General features: G+C 41.4%; 1 long non-coding RNA gene and 1 other non-coding gene across 3 annotated transcripts in view; one reads left to right on the top strand and one right to left on the bottom strand.

Moving 5' to 3' along the window:
- Window positions 1-24,066, top strand: part of LOC133049134 (uncharacterized) — a 110,233-nt gene that overhangs the window by 44,951 nt on the left and 41,216 nt on the right. The window lies entirely within an intron of this gene.
- TRNAG-UCC (transfer RNA glycine (anticodon UCC)) lies at window positions 22,031-22,103 on the bottom strand. The gene has a single exon. It is a non-coding gene; the product is annotated as a tRNA-Gly (tRNA).

The raw sequence follows: 24,066 nt of genomic DNA on the forward strand, positions 1-24,066 counted from the left end.
TACCTGGGTCCTGACCTATAGATAGAATATTAGATGTAGAATATTCATCTTCAACACTTATTTATGAAGCAAATATTTTTTGAATGTTTGGTATATGTTGGTCCCTGAGATAAATGCTATCAATGCAACAGTAAACAAAATAGACCTGGTGTCTCTCCTCATGGAACTGACTTCAGAAAATGTTGCAGACACATCTTTTAAAATAAAATATATCCCTATACATTCAATTAGCCAACCTTTTAGTATAAGTTCAAGGCATTTTCTTTGAAAATGGGCCTGCTAATTATTCATATCGTCTCTCTTACATAAATCATACTGAAAATGAATTACTTATGATTTCTGGTTTCAGTTTCTTTAAATAGGAGCAAGAACTTGAAGATACTTGTGATGTGATGAGTGCAGAGTCCTTGTGTATTTTTATGCTCCTTCTCTGTCATTGATAGTTGTATCACTCACAGCCAATTTAAGAGTAGATTTTCTTAGAAACTCATCTTTATTGATTATTTAAAATAACTTGATCTGCTTTTTCAAATGTAACTCTCTTCTCATATTTCACCAGCTCACACAATATTTAAATGAATTATATCATTATAATAAGTACAAATGGCACAACTTTACTACCAATTGATACTTGGAAAGCCCACCATGCAATTGGTAGGAGAAGAAACCTGCAGGCTTGTGAGAACTAAAGATGCTGTGGTGTCAGCCTGTATGTTTTCCTGAGGACATAGGGAGCTCTATGTCTTTTGTATGTATAGGACTTTCATGCCTGTTAAATATATAGTCTTTAGGGCAGGTTGGCTAAAAGGACTTTCACTGTGTTTATTATGGTTTTTTTTTTTTTTTATGTGGCCCATTTTTAACATTTTCATTGAATTTGTTACACTACTGTTTCTGCTTTATGTTTTGGTTTTCTGACCTCGAGGCATGTGGGGTCTTAGCTCCATGACCAGGGATCGAACCTGTACCCCCTACATTGGAAGGAGAGGTCATAACCACTGGACTGCGAGGGAAGTTCCTATTTGTTTATTCTTATGGACAATGGTGTGGAGAAGGGAATGGCAATCCACTCCAGTATTCTTGCCTGGAGAACTCCATGGACAGAGCCTGGCAGGCCGTAGTCCATGGGGTTGCAAAGAGTCAGACACGACTGAGCAACTAACACACACATAGACAGTGGTGTGTGCATGCTTACTAGCGTATAATAAAGTAAGAGTTGAGGAAGGATCTGTCAGCAACTGGTAGAATTTCTGTACAGTAGAACTGCACAGAATTGGTGGATTTCCTTCTGGTTCAGACGCACAAATCCTTCCTATTCAATTATGAGGAGCAGGAAACCTTTGTTGGATGTAAATGTACACAGAGACCCAGCATCCAAGGGTGGAGGGTGACGAGGAGGCAGGGTCTAAGGCTGTCACAACTGGCCACGTTATCTCTGGGCAGAGGAAATGTTTTCACCCTGACCATGTCTGCCAGGACCTCCACGCCTCCACCAAGCGCCCCGGGCCCCTCTGAGGCAGACTCGCTTCATGTGTCTGCCCACCCTCTGGCTGCCCTGGCCCTCCTCAAAGGATGTGCTCATGGCATTCTGCCAGGGTCTCCTCTGCTTACTTCTGGATGTGTGTGAAAGTTTTGTGCCGGGGTGGGAGTCAGGGTGCAGACCTTGCCCCTTGGACGTGTGTCCCTCAGAAATTCCTCAGCAGTTCTCACAGTGGACGCTTCGTCCCTACTTCCCAGTCCTTCCCAGTCTAATGCCGGCTGCTCTGTTTTTATATTCCCTTTGTCTTTTCCATGGAAATCCATATTTAAGGGGTTGGAATCCTCTCATCTTTTATCCCAAAACACCTTTTCTCTTTACCTCAAACTCTCTGTTTTAGGCTTTTGGACTGGGCTTATGATGTCTTTTTCCTCTGCTGTAATCGGATGATAAATAAACTATAGGTTCGAGTTAGATAGCTGGCAGTTCTTTGTTTCTCAGTGTTAGGACCATTAAGTTATTCTTCCTCTTCAGATTCAAGGCCATGGAATAATAATACTGATAAGTTATTTTATGCTGTGCTTGATGGTTTTACTGTGGCTTATTGCTTCATTTAATGAGATAAATTACCAGACTAATTGAGAGGGATGGTTCTGGAACAAAACATTTACTGAGGTAAGAAAGGAGTTGGATTCTGCTTTCTATTCTCTCTTTCTTTGTCTAGGAAGTCCTCATCTAGGAACTTTTAACTCATTACTGACTGGGGGATTTTTGCAGACACTAATGCCTGTGGCCAGTGATTTTTATTTTGGCTGGCTAAAAATTAATTCTACTATTTCAGTAACACTTTGTGAGTTGTGTGCGTGTGTACTAAGTTGCTTCAGTTGTGTCCAACTCTTTGCAACCCTATGAATTGTAGCCCCTCCAGGCTCCTCTGTTCTCCTCTCCAGGCAAGAATACTGGAGTGGGTTGCCGTGCCCTCCCCCAGGGGATCTTCCTGATCCAGGGATCAAACCCATGTCTCTTACATCACCTGCATTGACAGGCGGGTTCTTTACTACTAGCGCCACCTGGAAGCCCAACACTCTGAGCGTTATTACATACAAGAGTGGGCTTCCCTTATGGCTCAGATGGTAAAGAATCTGCCTGCAATGCGGGAGACCTGGATTCAATCCCTGGGTTGGGAAGATCCCCTGGAGAAGGGAAAGGCTACCCACTCCAGTACTCTGGCCTAGAGAATTCCATGGACTGTATATTCCATGGGATCTCAAGGAGTCGGACATGACTGAGTGAATAGCAAGGAGAGATAAGAAAGCCTTCCTCAGCGATCAATGCAAAGAAATAGAGGAAGACAATAGAATGGAAAAGACTAGAGATCTCTTCAAGAAAATTAGAGATACCAATGGAACATTTCATGTAAAGATGGGTTCGATAAAGGACAGAAATGGTATAGACCTAACAGAAGCAGAAGATAATTAAGCAGAGGTGGCAAGAATATGCAAGGAACTGTACAAAAATGATCTTCATGACCCAGATAATCACAATGGTGTGATCACTCACCTAGAGCCAGACATCCTGGAATGTGAAGTCAAGTGGGCCTTAGAAAGCATCACTACGAACAAAGCTAGTGGAGGTGATGGAATTCCAGATGAGCTATTTCAAATCCTGAAAGGTGATGCTGTGAAAGTGCTGCAATCAATATGCCAGCAAATTTGGAAAACTCAGCTGTGGCCACAGGACTGGAAAAGGTCCGTTTTCATTCCAATCCCAAAGAAAGGCAGTCCCAAAGAATGCTCAAACTACTGCACCATTGCACTCATCTCACACGCTAGTAAAGTAATGCTCAAAATTCTCCAAGCCAGGCTTCAGCAATATATGAACTGTGAACTTGCAGATGTTCAAGCTGGTTTTAGAAAAGGCAGAGGAACCAGAGATCAAATTGCCAACATCCGCTGGATCATCGAAAAAGCAAGAGAGTTCCAGAAAAACATCTGCTTCTGCTTTATTGACTATGCCAAAGCCTTTGACTGTGTGGATCACAATACACTGTGGAAAATTCTGAAAGAGATGGGAATACCAGACCACCTGACCTGACTCTTGAGAAACCTATATGCAGGTCAGGGAGCAACAGTTAGAACTGGACATGGAACAACAGACTGGTTCCAGATAGGAAAAGAAGTACATCAAGGCTGTATATATCACCCTGCTTATTTAACTTAAATGCAGAGTACATCATGAGAAACGCTGGGCTGGAAGAAGCACAAGCTGGAATCAAGATTGCCAGGAGAAATATCAATAACCTCAGATATGCAAATGACACTATCCTTGTGGCAAAAAGTGAAGAGGAACTAAAAAGCCTCTTGATGAAAGTGGAAGAGGAGAGTGGAAAAGTTGGCTTAAAGCTCAACATTCAGAAAACTAAGATCATGGCATCTGGTCCCATCACTTCATGGGAAATAGATGGGGAAACAGTGGAAGCAGTGTCAGACTTTATTTTTTTGGGCTCCAGAATCACTGCAGATGGTGATTGCAGCCATGAAATTAAAAGACACTTACTCCTTGGAAGGAAAGTTATGACCAACCTAGACAACATATTAAAAAGCAGAGACATTACTTTGCCAACAAAAGTCCGTCTGGTCAAAGCTATGGTTTTTTCAGTGGTCATGTATGGATGTGAGAGTTGGACTGTGAAGAAAGCTGAGCTCTGAAAAACTGATGCTTTTGAACTGTGGTGTTGGAGAAGACTCTTGAGAGTCCCTTGGACTGCAAGGAGATCCAGCCAGTCCATCCTAAAGGAGATCAGTCCTGGGTGTTCATTGGAAGGACTGATGCTGAAGCTGAAACTCCAATACTTTGGCCACCTCATGCGAAGAGTTGACTCATTGGAAAAGACCCTGATGCTGGGAGGGATTGGGGGCAGGAGGAGAAGGGGATGACAGGATGAGATGGCTGGATGGCATCACCAACTCAATGTACATGAGTTAGAGTAAACTCCGGAAGTTGGTGATGGACAGGGAGGCCTGGTGTGCTGTGATTCATGGGGTCGCAAAGAGTCGGACACGAGTGAGCAACTGAACTGAACTGAACTGGACATACAGTAGTTACACCTGACATACCTGTAAAGTTTTCTATTTTTGTGAAATATTGTCTTCAGTCCACTCTTCTATAGAAGCAAGGAGCATTCTCCAACACTGTGAGTTTCACTTTCACTTTGTGTATCAGAATCAGTCGCTAAGGTTTTTTATCTGTTTGTTGGCCTAGTATTCATATTGTCTGAATCAGAACTATATTCTGAAGAACTATCGTCTTCTGAGACACTAGTATATATGTCAGTCAGAGAAAGTATCTGCATAAAATTAACTGAAAAAGTCTTCTTTACTCAAAATTTTGTGGTGCATCATTTTTTAAAATTTTACATTTATAATATATGCAAGGTTGGAATAAAAACCTAATGGAGCAAAATCTAAATGATAATGACAATAATAAATTGCATAATGAATCTTTGATCAATTTTAAACTCTAACAACTGCTTATGGTGATGTTAATTATATCACTCTCTAAAAGCGTATTGATACATCTCTGGTCAAAAATGTTCAGGTAGCAAAGAGAGAAAGAAAGAAAGATTGTGAAGTCACTCAGTCGTGGTCCGACTCTTTGTGACCACATGGACACCAGGCTTCTCCGTCCATGCTATATTCTAGGCAAGAGTTCTGGAGTGAGTTGCCATTTCAAAAGACATATTAATTCATTTCTAGTCAGTCATGTATTTTAAATTATCTACTCTCAGTTTGTCTCATGCAGGTACAAGTACATCAGGAAAATAGCTTATCAATGCTCACTGTTACTTTATTTTTCTTTTAATAATTATAGTTTTTAGTAGAAAAGAAAGACAATTCAATAAACAATGTCAAGGAGAGCAAAGACCATGGTCTCAGTCTTGAGGAGAGCTTTCAAAAGACAGTGACTGGGATTTCCTTGTCTTTAATCTTGTTTTCTAATTGCCCAAAAGTGCATTGTCACAGATGGGCACATTTTTGCTAGACCAAGGAAAAGATGAATTCTGTGGCTTAGGAACAACAGTTTCTTCAATTCCTGAACTGCAGGCAGGATACGGTCTTTTTGAGAAATGGCAACTGGATTGCAGGCATCTTTCGTCCCTCAGAAGATGAAGCGGATCCTCTGTCAGCCTCACCACATACAACCCTTGCTTTATGTTAACTTGTGTTGCAATCTTATAGACTCCATCCTTGATCTCTGAACTCGAAAATCTCTTGTAATACTGTAAATTACCCTCACTGGCTTCCCTTTTTGAGCTGTAGTGAATAATCCAAATGTTCTCAAATTTCTGTGCCAAATATGTTCCTCCAGGGATCTGCAGTGAAAATGAAGCGTTGTTTTACCACTGAACACTGCGTGAACCCAGTCCCTCCTTTGATTTTGAAGCTCCGACCATATTTGAGGCAATTCCCCCTGGCTTTTACAGCTATGTCTAGCTTCTTTTCATTGCCTCTGGGGTCAGGAGCCTGACTGCATAAAGGTGGGGTGAGAACTGTGACCTGCTATATGGAAAGGAAAAGTCATTGCTTACTTACCCAGTAAACTGGAGATGTCAATAAAAAAGACCCTGAAAACAATCCCCTCTTAAGACAGTCAAACGTAAGAGATGCACGTCAGGGAACTGTGCACATGATAGATGCTCAATCAGTGTTTGTTGAATGAACAGATTGGGGCAGCCGAGGGCGGCAGTCGTGCTACTGCTGGCTTAGCCTCTCTGGTGGCAGCCTCCATTTCTGTTTATCTTCTCAGACCCTGACTCTTCATCCCTTGCGCCCTCATCACTGCTGTCCCATTGTTGCCCTGCCTTCTCTTCTCCAACCCAGGGGAAAAGACAAGGACTGGTTTGGGAATTGAATTCTTAGGCTGGACTGGGCTGATGGCAATTAGAGGACATAAAATGAGGATACTTCAAAAACAGATCCCCTAGGATCGAACCCGGGCTCTTGGCAGTGAAAACACAAGTCCTAACCACTGGACAACCAGGAAATTCCTTTATCTTTCTCAATTAGTGTTTTTGTTTCTTAGGGTAAATACCCAGAGGTGGAGTTGCTGGATGATATGGTAGTTCTACTGCAATCTCATTTTGAAAAGTGAAAATAAACTGGCAAAATTATTTTTAAGAATACATTTTATTTAATCTTTTTTTTTCATTTATTTTTATTAGTTGGAGGCTAATTACTTCACAACATTGCAGTGGGTTTTGTCATACATTGATATGAATCAGTCATGGAGTTACATGTATTCCCCATCCCGATCTCCCCTCCCACCTCCCTCTCCACCCGATTCCTCTGGGTCTTCCCAGTGCACCAGGCCCGAGCACTTGTCTCATGCATCCGACCTGGGCTGGTGATCTGTTTCACCCTAGATAATATACATGGTGTTCTCTCAAAACATCGCACCCTCGCCTTCTCCCACAGAGTCCAAAAGTCTGTTCTGTACATCTGTGACTCTTTTTCTGTTTTGCAAATAGGGTTATCATTACCATCTTTCTAAATTCCATATATATGTGTTAGTATGCTGTAATGTTCTTTATCTTTCTGGCTTACTTCACTCTGTATAATGGGCTCCAGTTTCATCCATCTCATTAGAACTGGTTCAAATGAATTCTTTTTAACGGCTGAGTAATATTCCATGGTGTATATGTACCACAGCTTCCTTATCCATTCGTCTGCTGATGGGCATCTAGGTTGCTTCTGTGTCCTGGCTATTATAAACAGTGCTGTGATGAACATTGGGGTGCACGTGTCTCTTTCAGATCTGGTTTCCTCAATGTGTATGTGCAGAAGTGGGATTGCTGGGTCATACGGGAGTTCTATTTCCAGTTTTTTAAGAAATCTCCACACTGTTCTCCATAGCGGCTGTACTAGTTTGCATTCCCACCAACAGTGTAAGAGGGTTCCCTTTTCTCCACACCCTCTCCAGCATTTATTGCTTGTAGACTTTTGGATAGCAGCCATCCTGACTGGCGTGTAATGGTACCTCATTGTGGTTTTGATTTGCATTTCTCTGATAAATGAGTGATGTTGAGCATCTTTTCATGTGTTTGTTAGCCATCTGTATGTCTTCTTTGGAGAAATGTCTGTTTAGTTCTTTGGCCCATTTTTTGATTGGGTCATTTATTTTTCTGGAATTGAGCTTCAGGAGTTGCTTGTATATTTTTGAGATTAATCCTTTGTCTGTTTCTTCATTTGCTATTATTTTCTCCCAATCTGAGGGCTGTCTTTTCACCTTACTTATAGTTTCCTTTGTTGTGCAAAAGCTTTTAAGTTTCATTAGGTCCCATTTGTTTATTTTTGCTTTTATTTCCAGTATTCTGGGAGGTGGGTCATAGAGGATCCTGCTGTGATTTATGTCGGAGAGTGTTTTGCCTATGTTCTCCTCTAGGAGTTTTATAGTTTCTGGTCTTACATTTAGATCTTGAATCCATTTTGAGTTTATTTTTGTGTATGGTGTTAGAAAGTGTTCTAGTTTCATAAGAATACATTTTATTTAATCTTAAAGATTCAAAATAATATCATTTCAACACATAATCAATATAAAATATTATTTATAAGATATTTTGCTTTCTGTTTTCTATACTAAGTCTTCAACCTCAGATGTGTATTTTAAACTTACAGAACATTTTAATTTGGACTAGACACAGTGTTAAGTGCTCAATAGCCACATATAGCTGGTGGCTATTGTATTGGACAGCAGAGTTCTAGATGAATCATAGTTAATGTGTTAACCACAGTTCTATTTGATTGACTCAGTCTACTGCATACTGGGCTTTGTGCTGGACACTGGCAATAAAGAGCTAATCAGTGGTAATTGTAATAATGATGATGATGATTAAATTATTAATATAACTTAAAAAAGAATCAGATCCCTGTGCAGCTTCTCACAAATGCAGACACAGACACCTGCCTCTACCTTGGCCTTTCCTGCCCAGATGCTTGGGTAGGTGGGATGGTCATCGGTGGTCACAGGGCTTTTGTAGAAGAATATCCGAGATGGGCTTCTCATGCTTTGTAACCCACGGGGTTTAAAATCAGCTGTGTTCACAGGACATCTTATTCCAGCACCTTTGGATGAATCACATGCCGGTGACTCTGGGACTGGGAAGTGCTCTTCTCCTGCCTCTCAGCTCTTTAGAACATGCTTTGTGTCTGTCATGTTGTGTCACTTCTGGTTTTCATGGGGCCACAACTCTCTGTTAAGTTAGTGGAAAACAGAGTGTGACTTCTCCTAAAGTCTTCTGGGCCAGTGTCTATTCTGGAGGTGGTTTCTCTTTTCTCCACCTTCAGGATAATTCTGAGAATTCAAAGAAAGTTTGGTATCTTTTGGATTTCAAAAAAGTGTATTTGCTGTTGAGACTGAACATTCATGCGACCTTAGTGTGAGAGACACAGTCTTCAGTTGTAGGGTCAGATTCAATGCTTTAATTAGGGTCAAGTTCACTTTGATGTGTCTTCTTTCCCACTATGTTTTCCCTTCTGAATAGATTGGAATCATATCAACTGTATGTTCAGCTTAAACAAATACAATTATCCTTAGAAAATTTTGCTCCCTACTCCATGCAGTGAGTGCTTGCCTTGGGACATGCAGGAGATGATAGAAAACAGCCTGCCCTTCCCTTGGTTGTCTTCGTTCCCGTGTGCTGCTGGTGCTGTGAACTTTTCCTCCTGTTGAGTGGAGTTTTGATATTGATTGATATAACATATTGTTGTTACAATATAGTCTCTAAACAGAAGCCAGGTCTCTGATTTTAACCAAAACCATGGTCATCTGTTTTACCTTTGGAGGAAAATCCAGACATGTTGGCCTGAACTAAGGGACTGTGTGTTTCCTACATGTTGCCCTCCTTAGGGATTTTCTAGGGTCATTTTGATCCTATGTAATTTTAACCCTAAGTGCTGATTTTAGAATCTGTCCCCTAAGATATTACACTATAGTAATGTCTGGTTTCTCTTTCTGGTGCCTTTTGTGACATGACTCAGACTGGTGACATGCTGTATTCCTTTTTTTTTTTTTTTAAATAATGTTTATTTATTTGTTTTTGGCCGTGCACCGGCTTTTCTGTAGTTGTGGTGAGCAGGAGCTGCTCTCTAGTTTTGGCGAATGGGCTTCTCACTGCGGTGGCTTCGCTTGTTGAGGAGCACGAGCTCCAGGGCTGCAAGCTTCCTAGAGGGTCCTCGTACCATGTCGTTGCAGCACAAGCGCTCAGTAGCCGTGGCTCCTGGGCTCCAGAGCGCAGGTTAGTAGTCGTGGCGCTGGGTCCTAGTTGCTCCATGGCACGTGGGATCTTCCCAAATCAGGGATCAAACCTGTGTCTCCTGCATTGGCAGGTAGATTCTTTACTGCTGAGCTACCAGAGAAGCCCCTGCATTCCCTTTGTAATGTAAAATGTTTTCTAGTCTTCCTAGGTGATGAGAATATAGTTGGAGCTGGTATTTGTTGCCTTCTCTACGTGTGCTGTATAGAGTCTATAGAACCTTACTGTTGATCTGGGACATTATGGAGGAAACTTAGAGCCATGCCCGGAGTAAAAGTATCGGACGAGCTCCAGGTTGCTTTTTTAGAGTTGATTGATGAATGCTTATGCCACAAGATACTAAAAGTCATAAAAATAAGCTAAGATTTCACCAGAGTTCCATCTTTCCATGTTCTTTTTATCATGCATTATCAGTTGTTATAATAAAAGGAAAGGTCTTCCCTGACAGGGGCTTGGGAAATACGTTGAAATCTGAAGATGGACTTTGTCTAAATGAAACTCACATAAAGCCAGGCTTCCTTGTATAGCTCTAATCTCTTGTAAGTACAACTTTCAGCAAAAGGTAACTTAAGAAACCTTGAACAATAATGTAAATATTTACCTTAAGGTTTATTTTAAAAATATCTCGGTATAGCATTTTCACATAATGAAATCATACAGAAAGCTTCCTAAAAATTCTTTTTGCACCCTTTTCCTTCCCACCAGCTTCTCACTCAGGACAATGGTGAAAATCTCTCTTGTTCCATGTGGAGTGCACTTTTGGGTGTGCTCTCCCACACCACACACTCATTTCCTCTAGAGTGTGTACTCTAGCTTTGGTGGGTTTCCTTGTGAACATAAGCTACCCTTGCCCCAGAATACTGGTGAATGAAAATTTCCATATCATTTTGAATGTTTTGCTCTTTTTTACTCTTCGATCTTGGCTTGAGACACATTGCTTATTCTTAAGTCGATACAGTGTGTTCAGTCAAGTCTTCTAAGACCCTGCAAACCAGATCAACCTACCTTCACTCTTTCCCTAAATCAGTGGGGCCACTACAAGGGGAGGTGTACAGTTATAGTTACAGTATATACCAGGCAGTGGGCCCAAAGCAGCACTCCTCACCTCCTCCTCTCTTGTTCTCTCTTTAGAAATTATGTTGTTTAAAACAGCCTGCCTCCCAAAGGTCATATGAAGTGTTAGCGTGCATGCATGCTCAGTCGCTTCAGCATGTCTGACTCTGTGACCCCATGGACTGTAGCCCTCCAGGCTCGTCTTTCCATGGGATTCTCCAGGCAAGAATACTGGAGTGGGTTGCCATGCCCTCCTCCAGGGGATGTTCCTGACTCAGGGACTGAACCTGCGTCACCTGTGTCTCCTGCATTGCAGGAGGGTTCTTTACCACTGTGCCACCAGGGAAGCCCATGAAGTGGTAGGTTTAGATGTAAGTGGGTCTGACTGAATGTGGCAGCTCTAAATACAGTGGTGGTGGGGGGGCAGTGGCTAGTGCCTTTTAGGTCTGGGTGTGACTTCTACTCCCAATCATTCTTTGAGTTACTGCCAGAGCAGAATATATGGCTATGGGTCCAGGGGAGAGGAAAACAGCTAAGGCTACTTAATATATCTTTATTTTTTATATAAGTTTGCTATAAAATTTATAGAAGCACCTGTATTAGGGTTCTCCAAAGAAACAGGATGTGTGTGGGTATAATATATAATATATATATATAATATATATATATTTGGCTCAGGTGACTGCAGAGGCTTACAAATTCCAAGATCTGCAGAATGGGTGTGCAAACTGAAGACCCAGGAGAGCTGATAATGTAGTTTTAGTCTGAAGGCTGGCAGGCTTGAGATGATGTTTCAGTTCAAGTCTGGAGAGAGGAGAAAATTGATATCTCAGCTTGTAGGCTGTCAGGCAGAAGAAACTCTCTCCTATTCATCCCTTTTGTTCTATTCTGGCCTTCAACTGATTGGATGGGGCCCACCCACAGTAGTGAGTGCAATCTGCTTTATTCAGGCTATCCGTTCAAAGGTTAATCTCATCCACAAACACCTTTACAGACACACTCAAAATAATGTTTGATCAAATATCTGGGTACTCTGGAGCCGAGTCAAGTTGACACATAAATTCATCCATAATAGTATTTACAAGATTGTAGGAGTATATAATTTACAATTCCATTTCCATTCATGTACATGGATGGGGCTCAGATGGTAAAGAATATGCCTACAATGCAGAGACCCAGTTTTGGTCCCTGGGTTATGAAGATCCCTTGGAGAAGAGCATGACAACACGATCCAGTATTCTTGCCTGGAGAATCCCATGCAACAGAAGAGCCTGGCAGGCTGCAGTCCATGGGATTGCAAAGAGCTGGGCAATGATTAAGCAACTTTCACACTTTCATGTATGGGTATCCCTTGATGGATATGATCGTGTTTTTAGAGTTCAGTAAAAGGAAAGGCATGGGAAAGTTATAACAAAATTATTTATCTCACGTGTTTTTCTCAAAGGGTTATATTGATCCAGAGATATCTTTCTTCCACTCAATTTAATAATTTAGCATATATAATTTATATTGCTGTCCTTGACATCAGGAAATAAGATAGTTCTTTCTCTGTTCTATGAAAAGATGATGTTCTTTTTCACCATAGAAGGTGCTATATCCACTCCATAAAGTCTCTAAATGGTTTACCCACCTCAAAGGAATAGTTAGACCAGAGTTTCTGCCTGAATGATAGCTTAAAGAAAGCCTGTGGGTTTTTTCCCCATTTGATTCATCTAACTTGTGTTGTCTCAGAGAAACCTGCTTAAGCTGACTCACCTCAGTGTGATGCCTTTTGGGTTTTGTATTGTCAGCTTTCTTCATCTGAGAATTTGACTGAGAGACAAGTCTGTCAACAGACTGGTGGAGTTATTTGGGCCACAGTGCAGAGAAATACCTTTTGGGTGGGACAGGCTTTCTGGGTGTGGGGCTCTTTCTTTCTGAGGTGGCTTTAAAAGAGAGGTGGAAATATAGCTCCTAACTTTCTTAATCCAATTAACTGGGAGGCAAAATATGCTGTAATGTTATTTTCATGGTAAATGTCAGCGATCTTTGGACCAGTTTCTGGCCAGTGGGCTTTCCTGGTGGGTCATCTGGTAAAGAATCCGCCTGCAATGTGGGAGAGAGACCTGGGTTGGATCCCTGGGTCAGGAAGATCCTCTGGAGAAGGGGATGGCCACCTGCTCCAGTATTCTGGCCTGGAGAATTTCATGGACTGTATAGTCCATGGGATCATAAAGAGTTGACCTGACTGAGCGACTTTCAGTTTCAACTGGCCCAAAAGAAAGACTCACGAGAAACGCTGGCTTTACTAGGAGTCTGTGTTCATTCTTACTGCTGCCCTTTGCACCTTCCAGCCAGACTGCCTGGTCACAGCCAGTCCCTTCCTCACCCACGTCCCTCCCTCCGTGTGGCTTGTGGCTGCTGCAGGTGCACCTCATTGCCCCAGATCCTCTCCTGGGCTGTCTCTGTACTCATCCAGAGTCTCAAACTTGACCGTTGTCTTTTACTTCTAGCTCTGTGCTTGCCCCTTTCGGTTGATGAGATTTTCAGCTTCTTTCTCTTCTTGACTCTTCTCTAATTCTCCTCATTTCTAAATCCTTGAAATGAACACCTCTTCCAGCTGCACTCTGGACTCTGGGGCCTCACCCTGTGCTTCCTTACCTCGGCCATGGTGGGAGGGTAAAGAAGGAGACAGCCAAGAAATAGCCGATGATGTCCAATTTTCAAAAAATCCTGCGCTTAACTCCATAGCTAACTTTAGAAGTAACTTTAGAAGCAGAATCGTTTTATAGTGATTCGGATTGAGAGTGTTAGTCACTCAGTGGTGTCCAACTCTTTGTGACCCCATGGGCTGTATACCGCCAGGCTCCTCTGCCCATGGAGTTCTCCAGGCAAGAATACTGGAGTGGGGGCCTTGTATTCACTTTGTATTTATGTCTTGTCAAAATAAACTCTACAAATTAATTTGTTTTTAGAGTGCTTTTTTGTTTCTAAGGAGCTTCCCAGGTGGCGTGTGGAAGAATCCACCTGCCAATGCAGCAGAAACAGGTTCAATCCCTGGGTCAGGAAGATCCCCTGGAGAAGAAAATGGCAACACGCTCCAGTGTGCTTGCCTGGAAAATTCCGTGGGCAGAGGAGCCTAGTGGAATACAGTACGTGGGACTGCAAAGAGTTGCACTTGACTACGTGTGCACGCACGTGCATACACACACACACATACAGAGATTTGGATTAAATTTATATATAAAACAATTATTTTATATAAAATAAATTAATTATATTTTATTATTAGTTAATTATATAAAATTATATATTTTAAATATATATAAATATACAAATTTATATATATGTAAATAACTATATATAAAATTTATAAAATTATATAAAATATATAATTAATTAATTATATGAAATAAAATAATTATATATAAAATAAAATATAATTATTTCATTCCTAGATTATTTTCTTTTCCAGACTTGTGCTTGCTCAGGTCATAATTTTACTCTTCTAGAATGTTAATAGTAAATCACTAAGGGAAATGTAAAATCTGCCACTAATAAGCAGCCCTTAACATGGATGGGGTAGCAGGCGAAACCAAAGGGAGAAAATTAGGAAATTTGAGAAATATTTATTTTGGAATGGATAATTTTTAGATTATATATCTATCCAGTAAGTTCCCAGCATTTTAAGGAGCAACAGGAGTTTGATGACAAAAGAATTAGGTGACTACAACATACAGGAAACCAATCCTAGTAATTAGCCTTATTTAGGTATCACAGTGTTACTTTGCTCAGGTACTCAAGCAAAAAAGTCTTCCAAAGTTTTCTAAATAATGAAACATTGTTATAGTTGAATAAAATTTTTCTACTGCAAGAAAAGTATTTGTCAGAAGGAATTAAGAATTAATTATGCTCATATAATTGGACTTGGTTTTGCTCATTCACAGTAAAAAATGGTGGTGGCTTGCATTGTTTTCACCCTGGGGCTTGCTGGTCATAAAGCACTCTAAAAACAAGTTAATCCGTAGAGTTTATTTTGACAAGAAGTAAATACAAAGGTAAAGCATAGTTTGTGTAGTACTATTATCATGGCACTCTTGGGCATAATTTATATATAACGAAAATAAAAGAGCAAACATAACTTTCAAGCTGATTGCCTGTAAAGAACTTAATTGAAAACAGTTTTCTCCTTTAAAAAGTGATTTATTTTAAATGTGCTTTTAAAAACAAAGGTCTTATTGATAACAATTTTAAGTAGATTATCTCAATGTGGGGTTTAAGTAAAAGGTCAAATCTTGTCGAAGTATTTTTGGTATGACTCAGTTCTGATCACAGACACAGTTTATCAAGAAAATGAAATTAGTTAACATTTTCAGGTCTGAGTACTTGTTTAAAGAGGCAGCAAGTTTTTTTTTTTTTTTACTTTCCTGAAATAAAAATTTCAGGGAGAGAACTTTGATTGAGAAACACTGAAAATTAAAAATTCAAAATGCTGTTGTATATGTGTTCTTTAAACAAGTTAATACTATATGAGGGGGAAAGCATTGGCTATGCTACCCTAGAAGAGGAACTTAATTCACATATGTAATTTTTGCAGTGTGGCTATATGAACTCAGATCTTTTTTGCTTGAAATTGGTTGCATTTTATCAGTTTGTTCAACTAAAGGGCCTACATTTTGTATCAGAAAATGTGGAACTTTTAATTTAACATAGGAGTTAATCTTTCACCTACACTAGACCCTGTCCTGAGCATCTGTGACTTGCTTTTTCCCTGGATCTAGTATGATTCCTACAGTTGGCCAATGATGGTCATGCAGCCAGTCATAGTAGGGCAGGCTCCATTTGCTGATGGGCTGTGTGACTCAGCACCCACAGATGTTTAGTCATTTAGCTCCTTTCCCCAAGGAATAAGCCCCAACCATTTGAGCAATTAACCTTTGTGAGTCTAGAGGTTTATCAGAAGCAGGGAAGAAAGGATCTTTTCACTTTCCTTCTCAGTCCTGCTGCTCTCCCCGGCTTTGTGAGTGACACCTGAAGTCCATACTAAGCAGAGAACAAGTGGGACTCAGGTCCGTAGAAGGCACTGCTTGGTAAAATCTTTGAGCATCCTAAACTATTAAGCAACAAGAGTCTATTATTCCTACTTCTCCCTGATGGGGAAGCCTCTTTAACATTGAACTTCATTGTCTTTACCCCATTTCCTGCTAAAAGGAAGTGGTTTTCCCCTAGGAATCTGAGGGGGACCAGTGCTTGGGTGGCTAAGCCCTCCAAGCCTCCCTTCTATTTGCACCGCTAATAACCTCTGATTCTGTGGTGGTTGAGATAGTAAAGAATCTGCCTGTAATGCAGGAGACCCAGGTTTGATCCCTGGCTCTGGAAGATGCCCTGGAGAAGGAAATGGCAACCCACTCCAGTGTTCTTGCCTGGAGAATCCCATGGACAGAGGAGCATGGGTCACAAAGAGTTGGACACAACTGAGTAATTATTACTTTCACGTTTCACAGTCTCTGATTAGATGTGAGAGATACTGCCAGGCTCTTCCTGCATTTCCATCTTAAACCCTGGGGAAAAAATGCCAAATCTTGGCTCCTTCCCCTTTAAAATTGTTCTTCCACTTTGCTGTGTGTATTGGGGTTAGAAATACTGACTAATGTTATGCCCCACTTGCTTTCAGCTTGCTTGTTCTCCTTTATCCCCTTTTTCCTTACTAACAGAACCCTGATTTTTTTCCTTATTGACAGCAGCATGCCCAACCCCAGGCAGTGGATCTTGACTGGTCTAGGCTAATTAAGATATCTTTTCCAGTCTCCTTTGCAGATAGAGGTGGCTAAGTAACCTAGTTCAGAACAGCAAGACTTAAGTAACAGAAGTCCACTGAGAGGAAGTGAGTGGGGAGGGGCAAGAGAAGGCAGATTCCAGGGAAAATTTTTGTGCTTCTGATAAAAGGGTACAGAAATTGCTGGGCTTTTTTGCCCCTTTATCTTGACTCGACTGGAAGTGTATTGCTTGGAGCTGGTGCAGCTATTCTGTGACCGTGGAGTACAAGCAGGCCTGACTCTATTATGTGAGAATGATCAACCTACACCCACATAAGCTACTGTCATTGCCTTCTATTACTGGGTACAAAATTTTTTTAAATTAATTATTTTATTGGAGGCTAATTCCTTTACAATATTGTAGTGGTTTTTGCCATACATTGGCATGAATCAGCCATGGGTGTATATCTGTTCCCCATCCTGAACCCCTCCTCACCTCCCTCCCCATCCCATCCCTCTGGGTCATCCCAGTGCACCAGCCCCGAGCACCCTGTCTCATGCATCAAACCTGGACTGGCGATACTTTTCACATATGATAATATACATGTTTCAATGCCATTCTCCCAAATCATCCCACCCTCGCCCTCTCCCACAGAGTCCAAAAGACTGTTCTGTACGTCTGTGTCTCTCTTGCTGTCTCGCATGTGGGGTTATCGTTACCACCTTTCTAAATTCCGTATATATGCGTTAGTTTATTGACTACGCCAAAGCATTCGACTGTGTGGATCACAATAAACTGTGGAAAATTCTGAAAGAGATGGGAATACCAGACCACCTGACCTGACTCTTGAGAAACCTGTATGCAGGTCAGGAAGCAACAGTTAGAACTGGACATGGAACAACAGACTGGTTCCAAATAGGAAAAGGAGTACATCAAGGCTGTATATTGTCACCCTTCTTATTTAACTTATATGCAGAGTACATCATGAGAAACGCTGGGCTGGAAGAAGCACAAGCTGGAATCAAGATTGCCAGGAGAAATATCAATAACCTCAGATATGCAGATGACACCACCCTTATGGCAGACAGTGAAGAGGAACTAAAAAGCCTCTTGATGAAAGTGAAAGAGGAGAGTGGAAAAGCTGGCTTAAAGCTCAACATTAAGAAAACTAAGATCATGGCATCTGGTCCCATCACTTCATGGCAAATAGATGGGGAAACAATGGAAGCAGTGTCAGACTTTATGTTTTTGGGCTCCAGAATCACTGCAGATGGTGACTGCAGCCATGAAATTAAAAGACACTTACTCCTTGGAAGGAAAGTTATGACCAACCTAGATAGCATATTAAAAAGCAGAGACATTACTTTGCCAACAAAGGTCTGTCTAGTCAAGGCTGTGGTTTTTCCAGTAGTCATGTATGGATGTGAGAGTTGGACTATGAAGAAAGCTGAGCGCCGAAAAATTGATGCTTTTGAACTATGGTGTTGGAGAAGACTCTTGAGAGTCCCTTGGACTGCAAGGAGATCCAGCCAGTCCATCCTAAAGGAGATCAGTCCTGGGTGCTCATTGGAAGGACTGATGGTGAAGCTGAAACTCCAATACTTTGGCCACCTCATGTGAAGAGTTGACTCATTGGAAAAGACCCTGATGCTGGGAGGGATTGGGGCAGGAGGAGAAGGGGACGACAGAGGGTGAGATGGCTGGATGGCATCACTGACTCAATGGACATGAGTTAGAGTAAACTCCGGGAGTTGGTGGTGGACAGGGAGGCCTGGCGTGCTGTGATTCATGGGGTCGCAAAGACTGGGACATGACTGAGCGACTGAACTGAACTGAACTGATACTGTATTGGTGTTTTTCTTTCTGGCTTACTTCACTCTGTATAATAGGCTCCAGTTTCATCCACCTCATTAGAACTGATTCAAATGCATTCTTTTTAATGGCTGAGTAATATTGCATTGTGTGTATGTACCACAGCTTTCTTTTTTTTTTCTCCTTTATTTATTTATTTATTTTTTCAGTGGGTTTTGTCATACATTGATATGGATCAGCCATAGATTTGCACGTATTCCCCATCCCGATCCCCCCTCCCACCTCCCTCTCCACCCGATTCCTCTGGGTCTTCCCAGTGCACCAGGCCCGAGCACTTGTCTCATGCATCCCACCTGGGCTGGTGATCTGTTTCACCATAGATAATATACATGCTGTTCTTTCGAAACATCCCACCCTCACCTTCTCCCACAGAGTCCAAAAGTCTGTTCTGTACTTCTGTGTCTCTTTTTCTGTTTTGCATATAGGGTTGTCGTTACCATCTTTCTAAATTCCATATATATGTGTTAGTATGCTGTAATGTTCTTTATCTTTCTGGCTTACTTCACTCTGTATAATGGGCTCCAGTTTCATCCATCTCATTAGAACTGGTTCAAATGAATTCTTTTTAACGGCTGAGTAATATTCCATGGTGTATATGTACCACAGCTTCCTTATCCATTCGTCTGCTGATGGGCATCTAGGTTGCTTCTGTGTCCTGGCTATTATAAACAGTGCTGCGATGAACATTGGGGTGCACATATCTCTTTCAGATCTGGTTTCCTCAGTGTGTATGCCCAGAAGTGGGATTGCTGGGTCATATGGCAGTTCTATTTCCAGTTTTTTAAGAAATCTCCACCCTGTTCTCCATAGTGGCTGTACTAGTTTGCATTCCCACCAACAGTGTAAGAGGGTTCCCTTTTCTCCACACCCTCTCCAGCATTTATTGCTTGTAGACTTTTGGATAGCAGCCATCCTGACTGGCGTGTAATGGTACCTCATTGTGGTTTTGATTTGCATTTCTCTGATAATGAGTGATGTTGAGTATCTTTTCATGTGTTTGTTAGCCATCTGTATGTCTTCTTTGGAGAAATGTCTGTTTAGTTCTTTGGCCCATTTTTTGATTGGGTCATTTATTTTTCTGGAATTGAGCTTCAGGAGCTGCTTGTATATTTTTGAGATTAATCCTTTGTCTGTTTCTTCATTTGCTATTATTTTCTCCCAATCTGAGGGCTGTCTTTTCACCTTACTTATAGTTTCCTTTGTTGTGCAAAAGCTTTTAAGTTTCATTAGGTCCCATTTGTTTATTTTTGCTTTTATTTCCAATATTCTGGGAGGTGAGTCATAGAGGATCTTGCTGTACCACAGCTTTCTTATTCGTTCGTCTGCTGATGGACATCTAGGTTGCTTCCGTGTCCTGGCTATTATAAACAGTGCTGTGATGAACATTGATGTACACGTGTCTCTTTCAATTCTGATTTCCTCGGTGTGTATGCCCAGCAGTGGGATTGCTGGGTCATATGGCAGTTCTATTTCCAGTTTTTTAACGAATCTACACACTGTCCTCCCTAGTGGCTGTACTAGTTTGCATTCCCACCAACAGTGTAAGAGGGTTCCCTTTTCTCCACACCCTCTCCAGCATTTATTGCTTGTAGACTTTTGGATAGCAGCCATTCTGACGGCGTGAGATGGTACCTCATTGTGGTTTTGATTTGCATTTCTCTGATAATGAGTGATGTTGAACATCTTTTCATTGGGTACAAAATTTTTAATTGACACACACTTAAATGGAGATATGAAAAGAAAATACAGTTTATTTAATTTTTTATAACTGATTTCATCTTCTTCCCCAGATTTCATGTTGGAAATGATGGTGATGGAGGTGATAGTAGATACAGACACTTATTAATTAATGATAATTTAATTTATTTGGGGTAGATGACCCAGTGGTTTGATTTTTCTTCCTCTACCCGTATGTCTCTCCAAGGTGATATCTGGAAAAAATGGGTAGGGTTTTTTAATCAGTGGCATGCTCTAGCTGGCTTACATCAGCTTACCGGAACTGATTATTTAATTTTGGGGAATTTTGCAAGTCAGGTTTTAAATACAATATTCAATAACAGGTAAGTTGCACAAACTTACAATGAAAGAAATAATACTGACAAGAAAAGTAATACTCAGAATTCACCACTTCCTAATTCTTGACTATATTTTACTGTGTTATCTATGCTATTGAAGTTTCATCAATTTATCTGTAAGTGGAAATACTATAAAATTGTATGCTTCTATGAACCTCATCTCTTCCCAACTCTATGTCCGATGGTGCAAAGATGAAATCTTCCTTGGTGGCAGTCTTTATACCAAGGATATCTCTAAATACCACAAACCAGGGCTTTTCCTCTCTGGAGAGCCTGTTGTTAAATATTTAATTTATTAGAGCATCACTGATACTAAGTGACCTCGAGGTCTGTGCAGAGGCTCAGGCCTCTGTGCTGCCTCATTCTGTACGTCCGTGTCACCTCGGCAGGTCACTGACCACCTGCTGATAGCAGCTTCTGGTGAGCCTGGGCCTCTCCCTCTGTCTGTTCGGGCCTTCATGGCTGTTCTTGAGATGACCTGACTCACCTCATCTCTTGCTGACACCACACATGCTCCTGAGGTCTGTTGGGATTCTTATTTATTCCCAGACTGGGTGGTTTGTTCTGTGGTCCTTGGTCACAGGATCTTTCCACTGCTACCCTGGCAGCCACCGTGGAAATTCATCAGGAAGCCCTCCATGGGGAACATGGGAATTTCTGGATCCTTTCTGTTCATAAGGGAGCTGAGGAAGATTTTGAGGTGCTACCTCAGACCTTTGTCTTCTTTTTCTCTTTCTATTTTTTGGCCATGCCATGTGGCATGTGGGATCTTAGCCCCCAGCCAGGGATCGAACCTGTACCCCCTGCAGTGGGAGTGCAGAGTCCTCACCATTGCACTGCCAGGGAATTCCCACAGATCCCTTTCTAATCATACCATTTCCCCTCCCCCCCCATGACACTCCTCTGTACTGATGAGGAAATTATTCTGGGATGAGGTTTCTTCTTGGAGCCCCAATAGGAAGTGGGGGCAGGAACCCCTCAACTTTGGACTTTTCCCTCAGCTTTTACCTAACGACCTCTTACTTTGAGATGTAGGCCCAAGGCAAAGGAACCAGGCCACACTCTGCTTATGTCTCTTATTTTGAAGTCACCATTTACTGGAAAGTTTAATTTCTCCTGTTAACTGGGAGGAAATATTTCTAAGTCATTCCCTCCTTTCTGCGGAGTTGCTTTTTCCCCTTCTCTGAGGGCATAATGGTGGAAAGGCTGCAGAAAATCTGATTTATAGGAGAGAATGAAGTAAGAGTACAACTTATACAAAAAATGATCCCCATCATGCTTATTCTTATGAGTTGTCTTGCCCAAAACTTCACTCTTCAGAACTCCATTAACTGCTCCAAGGTAATCACAAATCTGAGAATAAGGACTGAGGTGAGGAATAACTTACAGGCATTTGTCACTGAAAAAGCACCAAAAAATGTTGACTAGCTATATTACCCTTTATGTATCAGTACTTAAAAAGAGATTTTTTTTTTTGGCTGTATTGCACAGCCTGTGAGGTCTTAGTTCCCTGACCAGGAATTGAACCCTGGGCCCCTGCACTGGACGTGCAGAGTCCTAACCACTGGACCACCAGGGAATTCCCAGAGATCTTTTGTAATTAATAAAATTGTTGAATATTTTGGGGTATTATAAATAAAAGTGGGTGTAAAAAAATAAAATGGGCTTTAAGAGGTTACAATATACTGTTGCAGGGACAAATTATGCTCTAGGCAAAGACTGTTGCCAATGCTTCACTGTCTCCACTTGCAACAATTCTTTCAGTGCCCTGGCATCTCTGTGACTTCAACTGAGTCCCAGTCATGTGTCAATCAGTCACTTCCTTTGCTAATTTGGTTTAAGATGTCACAACCTCCTTTATTGCATTTAAAAACTTAAATGTGCTGTTGTTCATATTGGTTATAAATGACAATTCATGTCCCTTTTAAAGAATTTATTTATTTGCCTGTACTAGGTCTTAGTTTCAGCATGCAGAATATTCAATCTTTGTTGAAGCATGTGGGATCTTTTAGCTGCAGCATGCAGGATCTTTATGGAGAAGGAGATGGCAGCCCATACCAGTATTCTTGCCTGGAGAATCCCCTTTGACAGAAGAGTCTGGCAGGCTGCAGTCCATGGGGTGCCAAAGAGTCAGACATGACTGGGCAACAAAGCACATGCAGGAGTTTTAGTTGTGGCATGTGGGATCTAGTTCCCTGACCAGGGATCTAACCCTGCATTGGGAGCACAGAGTCTTAGCCACTGTGTCACCAGAGTAGTCCCTCATGCTCATTTTAGAAAATACAGATAAGCATAATAAAAGTCAGTTGCAACCACTGTCTAGAGACAACCACCACTAATACCTTGGTGTACGTGCGAGCTAAGTCGTTTCAGTCATGTCTGACTCTGTGCAACCCCATGGACTGTAGTGCGTCAAGCTCCGCTGTCCATGGGATTCTCTCATGGACAAGAATAGGCAAGAATGCTGGAGTGGGTTACTATGCCCTCCTCCAGGGGATCCTCCCAATGCAGGGATCAAACCCGCTATCCTGTGTCTCCTGCATTGGCAGGTGGGTTCACCACTAGTGCCACCTGGGAAGCCTATCTTGGTGTACATCCTTTATTAATTACTCTTCTACAAGTTGCCTTCAGTGGCTGCAGGCTATAGGTCACATTCATTTTTATCAGTTATAAACAACAGTTTATTTGTGGTTTAACAATAACTTCAAACCATTAACCATTAACATTCAGAACCTATCGCAGAGTCGGATATGACTGGGCAATTGAGCACACACACAGACACACACAGACATATAAACAAGTCATGGGGAAGTTATTTTTGACAGGGAGGTCTTCTTGGTGTGCGTAAAATCACTGCATACCTTTGTTTGTTTTGCTTCTCAAACTCAGAACTTCCCCCCTCTTTTACATCGATCAAAATCCTCCCTGTCTCTTGGGGTTCACTGAAGTTTTGCCCATTTAACCTTCAACTATCTTGCTCACAGTATTCTTCCCTTTCCCTGAATCCCTTATTACATGTGTTGTTCATTTAGTACTCATTTGTACATTTTCTCAAATTATTGCCAAACTGTTTAATGTCTCGTAGAAGTGTTTAGGGCCAGAAAGCACTTTCATGATCACCCAGTTTATTTAAAAAATGAGACCCAGAGATCTTGTTATTACAAAGATTCTAGAGTTGGGATTAAATCCCTGTTTCCCTGACTCCCAATCTGGCTTTTCACTATCTCAGATTGCACCTCCTCATTGACTAAGCTAGCTAGTAAGACTTAAATGCTAGGAGCAACTATTAGCACATTCTCCATTTTAGGGATGAGGAAATTGATGTGCAGATAAGTTGAATACTTCAACTCAAGGTCAAACAGTTTGTAACCACATGGAAACTGGCTGCACCCAGACCACTGACTCCAGGATTCCTGCTATTAATTCCACTTGGTATTGCCTCACAGCCGTGCTGTAACTCCAGAAAGGAGAGTTGGATGAGAACTGAAGACTGGGTTTGACAAATAGGAAATTTTTTCTCTTGTAAGGGAAACTTCAATATA

The sequence above is a fragment of the Dama dama genome, chromosome 30 (genome assembly GCF_033118175.1).
Source record: "Dama dama isolate Ldn47 chromosome 30, ASM3311817v1, whole genome shotgun sequence".
NCBI classification, from domain to species: Eukaryota; Metazoa; Chordata; class Mammalia; order Artiodactyla; family Cervidae; genus Dama; species Dama dama.